The 12,515-nt window shown below is 53.4% G+C and overlaps 20 non-coding genes across 20 annotated transcripts; all 20 read left to right on the top strand.

Annotated features, from left to right (window-relative positions):
• Positions 1–39: 39 nt before the first annotated feature.
• Positions 40–111, top strand: Trnae-cuc (transfer RNA glutamic acid (anticodon CUC)). Its single transcript has one exon. It is a non-coding gene; the product is annotated as a tRNA-Glu (tRNA).
• Positions 112–486: 375 nt separating this feature from the next.
• Trnah-gug (transfer RNA histidin (anticodon GUG)) lies at positions 487–558 on the top strand. The gene has a single exon. It is a non-coding gene; the product is annotated as a tRNA-His (tRNA).
• A 756-nt stretch (positions 559–1,314) lies between these two features.
• Trnal-uag (transfer RNA leucine (anticodon UAG)) lies at positions 1,315–1,396 on the top strand. Its single transcript has one exon. It is a non-coding gene; the product is annotated as a tRNA-Leu (tRNA).
• A 427-nt stretch (positions 1,397–1,823) lies between these two features.
• On the top strand, positions 1,824–1,895 carry Trnae-cuc (transfer RNA glutamic acid (anticodon CUC)). Its single transcript has one exon. It is a non-coding gene; the product is annotated as a tRNA-Glu (tRNA).
• Positions 1,896–2,270: 375 nt separating this feature from the next.
• On the top strand, positions 2,271–2,342 carry Trnah-gug (transfer RNA histidin (anticodon GUG)). The gene has a single exon. It is a non-coding gene; the product is annotated as a tRNA-His (tRNA).
• A 756-nt stretch (positions 2,343–3,098) lies between these two features.
• Trnal-uag (transfer RNA leucine (anticodon UAG)) lies at positions 3,099–3,180 on the top strand. Its single transcript has one exon. It is a non-coding gene; the product is annotated as a tRNA-Leu (tRNA).
• A 427-nt stretch (positions 3,181–3,607) lies between these two features.
• On the top strand, positions 3,608–3,679 carry Trnae-cuc (transfer RNA glutamic acid (anticodon CUC)). Its single transcript has one exon. It is a non-coding gene; the product is annotated as a tRNA-Glu (tRNA).
• A 375-nt stretch (positions 3,680–4,054) lies between these two features.
• On the top strand, positions 4,055–4,126 carry Trnah-gug (transfer RNA histidin (anticodon GUG)). Its single transcript has one exon. It is a non-coding gene; the product is annotated as a tRNA-His (tRNA).
• A 755-nt stretch (positions 4,127–4,881) lies between these two features.
• Positions 4,882–4,963, top strand: Trnal-uag (transfer RNA leucine (anticodon UAG)). The gene has a single exon. It is a non-coding gene; the product is annotated as a tRNA-Leu (tRNA).
• A 427-nt stretch (positions 4,964–5,390) lies between these two features.
• On the top strand, positions 5,391–5,463 carry Trnae-cuc (transfer RNA glutamic acid (anticodon CUC)). Its single transcript has one exon. It is a non-coding gene; the product is annotated as a tRNA-Glu (tRNA).
• Positions 5,464–5,838: 375 nt separating this feature from the next.
• On the top strand, positions 5,839–5,910 carry Trnah-gug (transfer RNA histidin (anticodon GUG)). The gene has a single exon. It is a non-coding gene; the product is annotated as a tRNA-His (tRNA).
• A 757-nt stretch (positions 5,911–6,667) lies between these two features.
• On the top strand, positions 6,668–6,749 carry Trnal-uag (transfer RNA leucine (anticodon UAG)). The gene has a single exon. It is a non-coding gene; the product is annotated as a tRNA-Leu (tRNA).
• Positions 6,750–7,176: 427 nt separating this feature from the next.
• On the top strand, positions 7,177–7,248 carry Trnae-cuc (transfer RNA glutamic acid (anticodon CUC)). Its single transcript has one exon. It is a non-coding gene; the product is annotated as a tRNA-Glu (tRNA).
• A 375-nt stretch (positions 7,249–7,623) lies between these two features.
• Positions 7,624–7,695, top strand: Trnah-gug (transfer RNA histidin (anticodon GUG)). The gene has a single exon. It is a non-coding gene; the product is annotated as a tRNA-His (tRNA).
• A 1,266-nt stretch (positions 7,696–8,961) lies between these two features.
• On the top strand, positions 8,962–9,033 carry Trnae-cuc (transfer RNA glutamic acid (anticodon CUC)). Its single transcript has one exon. It is a non-coding gene; the product is annotated as a tRNA-Glu (tRNA).
• A 376-nt stretch (positions 9,034–9,409) lies between these two features.
• On the top strand, positions 9,410–9,481 carry Trnah-gug (transfer RNA histidin (anticodon GUG)). Its single transcript has one exon. It is a non-coding gene; the product is annotated as a tRNA-His (tRNA).
• Positions 9,482–10,238: 757 nt separating this feature from the next.
• Trnal-uag (transfer RNA leucine (anticodon UAG)) lies at positions 10,239–10,320 on the top strand. The gene has a single exon. It is a non-coding gene; the product is annotated as a tRNA-Leu (tRNA).
• A 427-nt stretch (positions 10,321–10,747) lies between these two features.
• Trnae-cuc (transfer RNA glutamic acid (anticodon CUC)) lies at positions 10,748–10,820 on the top strand. Its single transcript has one exon. It is a non-coding gene; the product is annotated as a tRNA-Glu (tRNA).
• Positions 10,821–11,186: 366 nt separating this feature from the next.
• Trnah-gug (transfer RNA histidin (anticodon GUG)) lies at positions 11,187–11,258 on the top strand. The gene has a single exon. It is a non-coding gene; the product is annotated as a tRNA-His (tRNA).
• A 756-nt stretch (positions 11,259–12,014) lies between these two features.
• Trnal-uag (transfer RNA leucine (anticodon UAG)) lies at positions 12,015–12,096 on the top strand. Its single transcript has one exon. It is a non-coding gene; the product is annotated as a tRNA-Leu (tRNA).
• The last annotated feature ends 419 nt before the right edge of the window (positions 12,097–12,515 follow it).

The raw sequence follows: 12,515 nt of genomic DNA, 5'->3' as shown, positions 1-12,515 counted from the left end.
CTGATTGCTGCGTTCGCTGGAAGAGCACTGCCGTCGTTATCCGGTGTGGTCTAGTGGCTAGGATACCTGGCTCTCACCCAGGAGGCCCGGGTTCGATTCCCGGTACCGGAAATGCGCGTTTTTGTTGCTCCTCTTATGCGACTTGTCTCGACTTTGCTCGACTGACGCTACGCTGACGCGTGCAGAAAGCTACGTTAAGTATGATTCACGGCAACACCCGACGGCGAGAGAGATGCGGCGTGTGTCCACTTGTTGTCGAGCCACGTACCTGTAGCGAAGAGGCTTGGAGGACTGCAAGACATTGCCACGGAGGTGAATGCAGCTAACCACTGTAGTTAGTGTCCTGACAGCGCAGGCGCGTTCATTTGTTTGTATACATGTGATGGAGAACGTGTCTGACACTGCTGTGGCGTGACACTGTGGGCTGGGCTTTGCTGTGTGCCGCCACTTGCATTCCCGCCAGCTGCTTTGGCGGGCGCCTCCGTGGCCGTGATCGTCTAGTGGTTAGGACATTGCGTTGTGGCCGCAATAACCCAGGTTCGAATCCTGGTCACGGCACTTTTGAAAGTTTTGCCTTGCTGCCGTTGCTATAGAGATAGTGCACGAGTACTCGAAATTACAGTGCTCTCTTGATATTTCACTCGTGTTCCGCAGGCCGCAGTTTGTACTACCACTTCATCACCAACATGTAATGTCGCCTCCCAGAGCGCGGACGTCCGCTGCTCTCTGCAGTCGAAAAGGGCAGTTGTTTGAAGTGCGATGGATGAGCAACCAGTGCCAGCAGAACAGGAAGCTGTGACGTGCACTGTTTCTACAAATGCTGGGAAAACTGGCGCCCAATGCAGCGCACGTAGCGTGGCCGAGCGCTCAAAAATAAAAAAGTAGTGTAGCGGTTATCGCGTCTGCTTCACACGCAGAAGGACCCCCGGTTCGATCCCGGGCGGGAACTGTATTTTCCATCCTATGTCGCATACTACTCCAGTGAGCCACGTCATGTGTGGATCTGCTGCATGGAAAAAATACTACGAAAAATAGCGCTCTAAGGCACTGGTTTAAGGCACTGGTTTAAGGCACCAGTCTCTTCGTAGGCGTGGGTTCGAATCCAGGAGCTGCTGTCTCCTTAACTACGACAGCTACAGACAAGTGGCGTCGCTCCCATACGGCGGGCACGGCATTTTCTTGTTGTGGATGGCCTAAAGAGACGCTTCCAGTGGGAGAGCAGTGGACATACACGGCACAGCGATTGCCAAGACACTTACATTTCGGAGTGATCTTTGTACTACAAAGGAAACGTTTTGCCGCTCGTGGTCCAACGGTAACGTGGCCGAGCGGTCTAAGGCGCTGGTTTTAGGCACCAGTCTCTTCGGAGGCGTGGGTTCGAATCCCACCGTTGCCAGTTTTTACGTCTCATTTTTGTGCCGCTGCTGTGTGTTCTCGTAGGGTAGGATGCAGCTCTTGTGACGCGCGTGTTGTGTAGGTAGCGTGGCCGAGCGGTGTAAAGCGCTGGTTTCAGGCACCAGTCTCTTCGGAGGCGTGGGTTCCAATCCCACAGCTGCCAAACGTGTAATTGTTTCCTGTGTCGAAGACGGCTGCACTCATTGCCTGCAAAGAAAACAGCTTCTGCTTCGTGAATTGCCGTAGAACAGTGCGTGGTGCAACGACAGGATTTGTAAGCGCCTTTTGCTCTCATCATTGCTGGCGTTCGTGTCCACGAAATGCGTCCGGAGCACGCCGTTCTATAACGTGAGAGAGTGGATTTTTTTACAGTTGTCAGTTAACCGTGCCTGATTGCTGCGTTCGCTGGAAGAGCACTGCCGTCGTTATCCGGTGTGGTCTAGTGGCTAGGATACCTGGCTCTCACCCAGGAGGCCCGGGTTCGATTCCCGGTACCGGAAATGCGCGTTTTTGTTGCTCCTCTTATGCGACTTGTCTCGACTTTGCTCGACTGACGCTACGCTGACGCGTGCAGAAAGCTACGTTAAGTATGATTCATGGCAACAACCGACGGCGAGAGAGATGCGGCGTGTGTCCACTTGTTGTCGAGCCACGTACCTGTAGCGAAGAGGCTTGGAGGACTGCAAGACATTGCCACGGAGGTGAATGCAGCTAACCACTGTAGTTAGTGTCCTGACAGCGCAGGCGCGTTCATTTGTTTGTATACATGTGATGGAGAACGTGTCTGACACTGCTGTGGCGTGACACTGTGGGCTGGGCTTTGCTGTGTGCCGCCACTTGCATTCCCGCCAGCTGCTTTGGCGGGCGCCTCCGTGGCCGTGATCGTCTAGTGGTTAGGACATTGCGTTGTGGCCGCAATAACCCAGGTTCGAATCCTGGTCACGGCACTTTTGAAAGTTTTGCCTTGCTGCCGTTGCTATAGAGATAGTGCACGAGTACTCGAAATTACAGTGCTCTCTTGATTTTTCACTCGTGTTCCGCAGGCCGCAGTTTGTACTACCACTTCATCACCAACATGTAATGTCGCCTCCCAGAGCGCGGACGTCCGCTGCTCTCTGCAGTCGAAAAGGGCAGTTGTTTGAAGTGCGATGGATGAGCAACCAGTGCCAGCAGAACAGGAAGCTGTGACGTGCACTGTTTCTACAAATGCTGGGAAAACTGGCGCCCAATGCAGCGCACGTAGCGTGGCCGAGCGCTCAAAAATAAAAAAGTAGTGTAGCGGTTATCGCGTCTGCTTCACACGCAGAAGGACCCCCGGTTCGATCCCGGGCGGGAACTGTATTTTCCATCCTATGTCGCATACTACTCCAGTGAGCCACGTCATGTGTGGATCTGCTGCATGGAAAAAATACTACGAAAACTAGCGCTCTAAGGCACTGGTTTAAGGCACTGGTTTAAGGCACCAGTCTCTTCGTAGGCGTGGGTTCGAATCCAGGAGCTGCTGTCTCCTTAACTACGACAGCTACAGACAAGTGGCGTCGCTCCCATACGGCGGGCACGGCATTTTCTTGTTGTGGATGGCCTAAAGAGACGCTTCCAGTGGGAGAGCAGTGGACATACACGGCACAGCGATTGCCAAGACACTTACATTTCGGAGTGATCTTTGTACTACAAAGGAAACGTTTTGCCGCTCGTGGTCCAACGGTAACGTGGCCGAGCGGTCTAAGGCGCTGGTTTTAGGCACCAGTCTCTTCGGAGGCGTGGGTTCGAATCCCACCGTTGCCAGTTTTTACGTCTCATTTTTGTGCCGCTGCTGTGTGTTCTCGTAGGGTAGGATGCAGCTCTTGTGACGCGCGTGTTGTGTAGGTAGCGTGGCCGAGCGGTGTAAAGCGCTGGTTTCAGGCACCAGTCTCTTCGGAGGCGTGGGTTCCAATCCCACAGCTGCCAAACGTGTAATTGTTTCCTGTGTCGAAGACGGCTGCACTCATTGCCTGCAAAGAAAACAGCTTCTGCTTCGTGAATTGCCGTAGAACAGTGCGTGGTGCAACGACAGGATTTGTAAGCGCCTTTTGCTCTCATCATTGCTGGCGTTCGTGTCCACGAAATGCGTCCGGAGCACGCCGTTCTATAACGTGAGAGAGTGGATTTTTTTACAGTTGTCAGTTAACCGTGCCTGATTGCTGCGTTCGCTGGAAGAGCACTGCCGTCGTTATCCGGTGTGGTCTAGTGGCTAGGATACCTGGCTCTCACCCAGGAGGCCCGGGTTCGATTCCCGGTACCGGAAATGCGCGTTTTTGTTGCTCCTCTTATGCGACTTGTCTCGACTTTGCTCGACTGACGCTACGCTGACGCGTGCAGAAAGCTACGTTAAGTATGATTCACGGCAACACCCGACGGCGAGAGAGATGCGGCGTGTGTCCACTTGTTGTCGAGCCACGTACCTGTAGCGAAGAGGCTTGGAGGACTGCAAGACATTGCCACGGAGGTGAATGCAGCTAACCACTGTAGTTAGTGTCCTGACAGCGCAGGCGCGTTCATTTGTTTGTATACATGTGATGGAGAACGTGTCTGACACTGCTGTGGCGTGACACTGTGGGCTGGGCTTTGCTGTGTGCCGCCACTTGCATTCCCGCCAGCTGCTTTGGCGGGCGCCTCCGTGGCCGTGATCGTCTAGTGGTTAGGACATTGCGTTGTGGCCGCAATAACCCAGGTTCGAATCCTGGTCACGGCACTTTTGAAAGTTTTGCCTTGCTGCCGTTGCTATAGAGATAGTGCACGAGTACTCGAAATTACAGTGCTCTCTTGATATTTCACTCGTGTTCCGCAGGCCGCAGTTTGTACTACCACTTCATCACCAACATGTAATGTCGCCTCCCAGAGCGCGGACGTCCGCTGCTCTCTGCAGTCGAAAAGGGCAGTTGTTTGAAGTGCGATGGATGAGCAACCAGTGCCAGCAGAACAGGAAGCTGTGACGTGCACTGTTTCTACAAATGCTGGGAAAACTGGCGCCCAATGCAGCGCACGTAGCGTGGCCGAGCGCTCAAAAATAAAAAAGTAGTGTAGCGGTTATCGCGTCTGCTTCACACGCAGAAGGACCCCCGGTTCGATCCCGGGCGGGAACTGTATTTTTCCATCCTATGTCGCATACTACTCCAGTGAGCCACGTCATGTGTGGATCTGCTGCATGGAAAAAATACTACGAAAAATAGCGCTCTAAGGCACTGGTTTAAGGCACTGGTTTAAGGCACCAGTCTCTTCGTAGGCGTGGGTTCGAATCCAGGAGCTGCTGTCTCCTTAACTACGACAGCTACAGACAAGTGGCGTCGCTCCCATACGGCGGGCACGGCATTTTCTTGTTGTGGATGGCCTAAAGAGACGCTTCCAGTGGGAGAGCAGTGGACATACACGGCACAGCGATTGCCAAGACACTTACATTTCGGAGATCTTTGTACTACAAAGGAAACGTTTTGCCGCTCGTGGTCCAACGGTAACGTGGCCGAGCGGTCTAAGGCGCTGGTTTTAGGCACCAGTCTCTTCGGAGGCGTGGGTTCGAATCCCACCGTTGCCAGTTTTTACGTCTCATTTTTGTGCCGCTGCTGTGTGTTCTCGTAGGGTAGGATGCAGCTCTTGTGACGCGCGTGTTGTGTAGGTAGCGTGGCCGAGCGGTGTAAAGCGCTGGTTTCAGGCACCAGTCTCTTCGGAGGCGTGGGTTCCAATCCCACAGCTGCCAAACGTGTAATTGTTTCCTGTGTCGAAGACGGCTGCACTCATTGCCTGCAAAGAAAACAGCTTCTGCTTCGTGAATTGCCGTAGAACAGTGCGTGGTGCAACGACAGGATTTGTAAGCGCCTTTTGCTCTCATCATTGCTGGCGTTCGTGTCCACGAAATGCGTCCGGAGCACGCCGTTCTATAACGTGAGAGAGTGGATTTTTTTACAGTTGTCAGTTAACCGTGCCTGATTGCTGCGTTCGCTGGAAGAGCACTGCCGTCGTTATCCGGTGTGGTCTAGTGGCTAGGATACCTGGCTCTCACCCAGGAGGCCCGGGTTTCGATTCCCGGTACCGGAAATGCGCGTTTTTGTTGCTCCTCTTATGCGACTTGTCTCGACTTTGCTCGACTGACGCTACGCTGACGCGTGCAGAAAGCTACGTTAAGTATGATTCACGGCAACACCCGACGGCGAGAGAGATGCGGCGTGTGTCCACTTGTTGTCGAGCCACGTACCTGTAGCGAAGAGGCTTGGAGGACTGCAAGACATTGCCACGGAGGTGAATGCAGCTAACCACTGTAGTTAGTGTCCTGACAGCGCAGGCGCGTTCATTTGTTTGTATACATGTGATGGAGAACGTGTCTGACACTGCTGTGGCGTGACACTGTGGGCTGGGCTTTGCTGTGTGCCGCCACTTGCATTCCCGCCAGCTGCTTTGGCGGGCGCCTCCGTGGCCGTGATCGTCTAGTGGTTAGGACATTGCGTTGTGGCCGCAATAACCCAGGTTCGAATCCTGGTCACGGCACTTTTGAAAGTTTTGCCTTGCTGCCGTTGCTATAGAGATAGTGCACGAGTACTCGAAATTACAGTGCTCTCTTGATATTTCACTCGTGTTCCGCAGGCCGCAGTTTGTACTACCACTTCATCACCAACATGTAATGTCGCCTCCCAGAGCGCGGACGTCCGCTGCTCTCTGCAGTCGAAAAGGGCAAGTTGTTTGAAGTGCGATGGATGAGCAACCAGTGCCAGCAGAACAGGAAGCTGTGACGTGCACTGTTTCTACAAATGCTGGGAAAACTGGCGCCCAATGCAGCGCACGTAGCGTGGCCGAGCGCTCAAAAATAAAAAAGTAGTGTAGCGGTTATCGCGTCTGCTTCACACGCAGAAGGACCCCCGGTTCGATCCCGGGCGGGAACTGTATTTTCCATCCTATGTCGCATACTACTCCAGTGAGCCACGTCATGTGTGGATCTGCTGCATGGAAAAAATACTACGAAAAATAGCGCTCTAAGGCACTGGTTTAAGGCACTGGTTTAAGGCACCAGTCTCTTCGTAGGCGTGGGTTCGAATCCAGGAGCTGCTGTCTCCTTAACTACGACAGCTACAGACAAGTGGCGTCGCTCCCATACGGCGGGCACGGCATTTTCTTGTTGTGGATGGCCTAAAGAGACGCTTCCAGTGGGAGAGCAGTGGACATACACGGCACAGCGATTGCCAAGACACTTACATTTCGGAGTGATCTTTGTACTACAAAGGAAACGTTTTGCCGCTCGTGGTCCAACGGTAACGTGGCCGAGCGGTCTAAGGCGCTGGTTTTAGGCACCAGTCTCTTCGGAGGCGTGGGTTCGAATCCCACCGTTGCCAGTTTTTACGTCTCATTTTTGTGCCGCTGCTGTGTGTTCTCGTAGGGTAGGATGCAGCTCTTGTGACGCGCGTGTTGTGTAGGTAGCGTGGCCGAGCGGTGTAAAGCGCTGGTTTCAGGCACCAGTCTCTTCGGAGGCGTGGGTTCCAATCCCACAGCTGCAAACGTGTAATTGTTTCCTGTGTCGAAGACGGCTGCACTCATTGCCTGCAAAGAAAACAGCTTCTGCTTCGTGAATTGCCGTAGAACAGTGGCGTGGTGCAACGACAGGATTTGTAAGCGCCTTTTGCTCTCATCATTGCTGGCGTTCGTGTCCACGAAATGCGTCCGGAGCACGCCGTTCTATAACGTGAGAGAGTGGATTTTTTTACAGTTGTCAGTTAACCGTGCCTGATTGCTGCGTTCGCTGGAAGAGCACTGCCGTCGTTATCCGGTGTGGTCTAGTGGCTAGGATACCTGGCTCTCACCCAGGAGGCCCGGGTTCGATTCCCGGTACCGGAAATGCGCGTTTTTGTTGCTCCTCTTATGCGACTTGTCTCGACTTTGCTCGACTGACGCTACGCTGACGCGTGCAGAAAGCTACGTTAAGTATGATTCATGGCAACAACCGACGGCGAGAGAGATGCGGCGTGTGTCCACTTGTTGTCGAGCCACGTACCTGTAGCGAAGAGGCTTGGAGGACTGCAAGACATTGCCACGGAGGTGAATGCAGCTAACCACTGTAGTTAGTGTCCTGACAGCGCAGGCGCGTTCATTTGTTTGTATACATGTGATGGAGAACGTGTCTGACACTGCTGTGGCGTGACACTGTGGGCTGGGCTTTGCTGTGTGCCGCCACTTGCATTCCCGCCAGCTGCTTTGGCGGGCGCCTCCGTGGCCGTGATCGTCTAGTGGTTAGGACATTGCGTTGTGGCCGCAATAACCCAGGTTCGAATCCTGGTCACGGCACTTTTGAAAGTTTTGCCTTGCTGCCGTTGCTATAGAGATAGTGCACGAGTACTCGAAATTACAGTGCTCTCTTGATTTTTCACTCGTGTTCCGCAGCCGCAGTTTGTACTACCACTTCATCACCAACATGTAATGTCGCCTCCCAGAGCGCGGACGTCCGCTGCTCTCTGCAGTCGAAAAGGGCAGTTGTTTGAAGTGCGATGGATGAGCAACCAGTGCCAGCAGAACAGGAAGCTGTGACGTGCACTGTTTTCTACAAATGCTGGGGAAAACTGGCGCCCAATGCAGCGCACGTAGCGTGGCCGAGCGCTCAAAAATAAAAAAGTAGTGTAGCGGTTATCGCGTCTGCTTCACACGCAGAAGGACCCCCGGTTCGATCCCGGGCGGGAACTGTATTTTCCATCCTATGTCGCATACTACTCCAGTGAGCCACGTCATGTGTGGATCTGCTGCATGGAAAAAATACTACGAAAACTAGCGCTCTAAGGCACTGGTTTAAGGCACTGGTTTAAGGCACCAGTCTCTTCGTAGGCGTGGGTTCGAATCCAGGAGCTGCTGTCTCCTTAACTACGACAGCTACAGACAAGTGGCGTCGCTCCATACGGCGGGCACGGCATTTTCTTGTTGTGGATGGCCTAAAGAGACGCTTCCAGTGGGAGAGCAGTGGACATACACGGCACAGCGATTGCCAAGACACTTACATTTCGGAGTGATCTTTGTACTACAAAGGAAACGTTTTGCCGCTCGTGGTCCAACGGTAACGTGGCCGAGCGGTCCTAAGGCGCTGGTTTTAGGCACCAGTCTCTTCGGAGGCGTGGGTTCGAATCCACCGTTGCCAGTTTTTACGTCTCATTTTTGTGCCGCTGCTGTGTGTTCTCGTAGGGTAGGATGCAGCTCTTGTGACGCGCGTGTTGTGTAGGTAGCGTGGCCGAGCGGTGTAAAGCGCTGGTTTTCAGGCACCAGTCTCTTCGGAGGCGTGGGTTCCAATCCCACAGCTGCCAAACGTGTAATTGTTTCCTGTGTCGAAGACGGCTGCACTCATTGCCTGCAAAGAAAACAGCTTCTGCTTCGTGAATTGCCGTAGAACAGTGCGTGGTGCAACGACAGTATTTGTAAGCGCCTTTTGCTCTCATCATTGCTGGCGTTCGTGTCCACGAAATGCGTCCGGAGCACGCCGTTCTATAACGTGAGAGAGTGGATTTTTTTACAGTTGTCAGTTAACCGTGCCTGATTGCTGCGTTCGCTGGAAGAGCACTGCCGTCGTTATCCGGTGTGGTCTAGTGGCTAGGATACCTGGCTCTCACCCAAGAGGCCCGGGTTCGATTCCCGGTACCGGAAATGCGCGTTTTTGTTGCTCCTCTTATGCGACTTGTCTCGACTTTGCTCGACTGACGCTACGCTGACGCGTGCAGAAAGCTACGTTAAGTATGATTCATGGCAACAACCGACGGCGAGAGAGATGCGGCGTGTGTCCACTTGTTGTCGAGCCACGTACCTGTAGCGAAGAGGCTTGGGAGGACTGCAAGACATTGCCACGGAGGTGAATGCAGCTAACCACTGTAGTTAGTGTCCTGACAGCGCAGGCGCGTTCATTTGTTTGTATACATGTGATGGAGAACGTGTCTGACACTGCTGTGGCGTGACACTGTGGGCTGGGCTTTGCTGTGTGCCGCCACTTGCATTCCCGCCAGCTGCTTTGGCGGGCGCCTCCGTGGCCGTGATCGTCTAGTGGTTAGGACATTGCGTTGTGGCCGCAATAACCCAGGTTCGAATCCTGGTCACGGCACTTTTGAAAGTTTTGCCTTGCTGCCGTTGCTATAGAGATAGTGCACGAGTACTCGAAATTACAGTGCTCTCTTGATTTTTCACTCGTGTTCCGCAGGCCGCAGTTTGTACTACCACTTCATCACCAACATGTAATGTCGCCTCCCAGAGCGCGGACGTCCGCTGCTCTCTGCAGTCGAAAAGGGCAGTTGTTTTGAAGTGCGATGGATGAGCAACCAGTGCCAGCAGAACAGGAAGCTGTGACGTGCACTGTTTCTACAAATGCTGGGAAAACTGGCGCCCAATGCAGCGCACGTAGCGTGGCCGAGCGCTCAAAAATAAAAAAGTAGTGTAGCGGTTATCGCGTCTGCTTCACACGCAGAAGGACCCCGGTTCGATCCCGGGGCGGGAACTGTATTTTCCATCCTATGTCGCATACTACTCCAGTGAGCCACGTCATGTGTGGATCTGCTGCATGGAAAAAATACTACGAAAACTAGCGCTCTAAGGCACTGGTTTAAGGCACTGGTTTAAGGCACCAGTCTCTTCGTAGGCGTGGGTTCGAATCCAGGAGCTGCTGTCCTCCTTAACTACGACAGCTACAGACAAGTGGCGTCGCTCCCATACGGCGGGCACGGCATTTTCTTGTTGTGGATGCCTAAAGAGACGCTTCCAGTGGGAGAGCAGTGGACATACACGGCACAGCGATTGCCAAGACACTTACATTTCGGAGTGATCTTTGTACTACAAAGGAAACGTTTTGCCGCTCGTGGTCCAACGGTAACGTGGCCGAGCGGTCTAAGGCGCTGGTTTTAGGCACCAGTCTCTTCGGAGGCGTGGGTTCGAATCCCACCGTTGCCAGTTTTTACGTCTCATTTTTGTGCCGCTGCTGTGTGTTCTCGTAGGGTAGGATGCAGCTCTTGTGACGCGCGTGTTGTGTAGGTAGCGTGGCCGAGCGGTGTAAAGCGCTGGTTTCAGGCACCAGTCTCTTCGGAGGCGTGGGTTCCAATCCCACAGCTGCCAAACGTGTAATTGTTTCCTGTGTCGAAGACGGCTGCACTCATTGCCTGCAAAGAAAACAGCTTCTGCTTCGTGAATTGCCGTAGAACAGTGCGTGGTGCAACGACAGGATTTGTAAGCGCCTTTTGCTCTCATCATTGCTGGCGTTCGTGTCCACGAAATGCGTCCGGAGCACGCCGTTCTATAACGTGAGAGAGTGGATTTTTTTACAGTTGTCAGTTAACCGTGCCTGATTGCTGCGTTCGCTGGAAGAGCACTGCCGTCGTTATCCGGTGTGGTCTAGTGGCTAGGATACCTGGCTCTCACCCAAGAGGCCCGGGTTCGATTCCCGGGTACCGGAAATGCGCGTTTTTGTTGCTCCTCTTATGCGACTTGTCTCGACTTTGCTCGACTGACGCTACGCTGACGCGTGCAGAAAGCTACGTTAAGTATGATTCATGGCAACAACCGACGGCGAGAGAGATGCGGCGTGTGTCCACTTGTTGTCGAGCCTAGCGAAGAGGCTTGGAGGACTGCAAGACATTGCCACGGAGGTGAATGCAGCTAACCACTGTAGTTAGTGTCCTGACAGCGCAGGCGCGTTCATTTGTTTGTATACATGTGATGGAGAACGTGTCTGACACTGCTGTGGCGTGACACTGTGGGCTGGGCTTTGCTGTGTGCCGCCACTTGCATTCCCGCCAGCTGCTTTGGCGGGCGCCTCCGTGGCCGTGATCGTCTAGTGGTTAGGACATTGCGTTGTGGCCGCAATAACCCAGGTTCGAATCCTGATCACGGCACTTTTGAAAGTTTTGCCTTGCTGCCGTTGCTATAGAGATAGTGCACGAGTACTCGAAATTACAGTGCTCTCTTGATTTTTCACTCGTGTTCCGCAGGCCGCAGTTTGTACTACCACTTCATCACCAACATGTAATGTCGCCTCCCAGAGCGCGGACGTCCGCTGCTCTCTGCAGTCGAAAAGGGCAGTTGTTTGAAGTGCGATGGATGAGCAACCAGTGCCAGCAGAACAGGAAGCTGTGACGTGCACTGTTTCTACAAATGCTGGGAAAACTGGCGCCCAATGCAGCGCACGTAGCGTGGCCGAGCGCTCAAAAATAAAAAAGTAGTGTAGCGGTTATCGCGTCTGCTTCACACGCAGAAGGACCCCCGGTTCGATCCCGGGCGGGAACTGTATTTTCCATCCTATGTCGCATACTACTCCAGTGAGCCACGTCATGTGTGGATCTGCTGCATGGAAAAAATACTACGAAAAATAGCGCTCTAAGGCACTGGTTTAAGGCACTGGTTTAAGGCACCAGTCTCTTCGTAGGCGTGGGTTCGAATCCAGGAGCTGCTGTCTCCTTAACTACGACAGCTACAGACAAGTGGCGTCGCTCCCATACGGCGGGCACGGCATTTTCTTGTTGTGGATGGCCTAAAGAGACGCTTCCAGTGGGAGAGCAGTGGACATACACGGCACAGCGATTGCCAAGACACTTACATTTCGGAGTGATCTTTGTACTACAAAGGAAACGTTTTGCCGCTCGTGGTCCAACGGTAACGTGGCCGAGCGGTCTAAGGCGCTGGTTTTAGGCACCAGTCTCTTCGGAGGCGTGGGTTCGAATCCCACCGTTGCCAGTTTTTACGTCTCATTTTTGTGCCGCTGCTGTGTGTTCTCGTAGGGTAGGATGCAGCTCTTGTGACGCGCGTGTTGTGTAGGTAGCGTGGCCGAGCGGTGTAAAGCGCTGGTTTCAGGCACCAGTCTCTTCGGAGGCGTGGGTTCCAATCCCACAGCTGCCAAACGTGTAATTGTTTCCTGTGTCGAAGACGGCTGCACTCATTGCCTGCAAAGAAAACAGCTTCTGCTTCGTGAATTGCCGTAGAACAGTGCGTGGTGCAACGACAGGATTTGTAAGCGCCTTTTGCTCTCATCATTGCTGGCGTTCGTGTCCACGAAATGCGTCCGGAGCACGCCGTTCTATAACGTGAGAGAGTGGATTTTTTTACAGTTGTCAGTTAACCGTGCCTGATTGCTGCGTTCGCTGGAAGAGCACTGC

This window comes from Schistocerca cancellata, unplaced genomic scaffold (genome assembly GCF_023864275.1).
Source record: "Schistocerca cancellata isolate TAMUIC-IGC-003103 unplaced genomic scaffold, iqSchCanc2.1 HiC_scaffold_422, whole genome shotgun sequence".
In the NCBI taxonomy this organism is placed as follows: domain Eukaryota; kingdom Metazoa; phylum Arthropoda; class Insecta; order Orthoptera; family Acrididae; genus Schistocerca; species Schistocerca cancellata.
Note: the sequence above shows the minus strand (reverse complement) of the source record. Positions and strands in the feature narration are given on the sequence as shown.